Below are 1,553 nucleotides of genomic sequence, written 5' to 3' on the forward strand. Positions count from 1 at the left end.
AACCAAATCTCGTATCGAGGTATAAATCCCTTAGCGTACTATTACCGAGTACAACGCTAAAGCGACCAAGTCTCAACTTGAAGTCAACAATCCGAACGTTGAAGATCGCACCACATGAATCCTTACGGGTTACACTTACCACTAAACATCCTTTGTAGCGTGCAATATAACAAATATGCCACTATCCTAACATCATAAGCAGCGGCTAAAACCAAAAGCGCCCAAAACGACTAAGGCAACGCTAAACCTAAGGTATACAAAATCGACTATTGTCACACTCGTAACAACATGTGAGCGAAACACGGCTATCACATCACTAATCACACAACATGGTCCTCACGATCCCACCATCGGCGTATAAACAACCGATAGTTCACTCAACACCGGATGAAGTCAGCGGACCCTGTCAACGGTCATGCTTCATCAATATATCACTACTCTCATGATGAAGTCAGCGGACCCCGAAGGTCATGCTCCACCAATATAACAATACCTCATGATGAAGTCAGCGGACTCCGAAAGTCATGCTTCACCACTAAACATCCACACTATCGAGCAAGAACCACCTATATCAAACATAGGCACAAAACAATATTTCTCTAGAAGAGAATCCGACACGCACATCCCTTAACCGAGGGATTCCACCTTGCTCGCCAAACACGCCCATTATCTCTCAACGAGATTTACCACGTTACCACTTCGGTGATAATTTAAATCCAAACCATAAGTACAACTTAACCGTAATTGTATTCTACCACAAATCGACCAAGACTAGGTCCCAACACAAGTTTTGGACCTACCAAAAACGTCATCCGAAATCTCACCCTAAGGTCTCCTCGTGCGGGAGTGTAACTTCCCTACTTGGAACTACGTTCCATAACCACGTCATGTACAACCGTACAATGCTACCAAAGGTAGACTTTACCAACAATTGGGTTCACACGACCCATTACCATACCCTGCTCCAAACCTTGAGCATACTAAGGATCTTAACCTATCCTTAAACACTTTGAACGAAAAGTGTACCACAGATTACACGAACTATACACTCGCAATTATCCAATTGCTTTAGTTTGTCGAATTTCAACCTAGTCACTCATGTACTTAAGGGTTTCTCCCGGTACCCTACGTACAATGTAACTACAACACAATCGGAGTCGACATCACGCTAGTAGGTATAAAAGAGGCACCTAATGTCGCGTTATGAAGACTCCATTACCAACATACATCGAGATTTTAAACACTCGGTCTCAAGGGTTCCAATCACCCGACGAACCTCATGGTTCATCACTTCACATAAAAGCGAACACGCGCTTAACAACCGAAAACCAAAACCCATTTCCATGGCTTGGTAGAAACATTTTCCAAATACTAAGGAATGCTTGGTTGCACCAAGACTTACGCCCTTCGCCCGTCAATCAAACATCAACATAGGGTACTTCCATTAGGAACGTCACCCGTAACCACAATATGCATAACACATGGCATTTAACAACTCAAACTCAAACGACATCGAACATTCCCAAGACTTGTGACCCCTCATGCCACCATTG

This window comes from Rutidosis leptorrhynchoides, chromosome 4 (assembly GCF_046630445.1).
Source record: "Rutidosis leptorrhynchoides isolate AG116_Rl617_1_P2 chromosome 4, CSIRO_AGI_Rlap_v1, whole genome shotgun sequence".
NCBI lineage: Eukaryota > Viridiplantae > Streptophyta > Magnoliopsida > Asterales > Asteraceae > Rutidosis > Rutidosis leptorrhynchoides.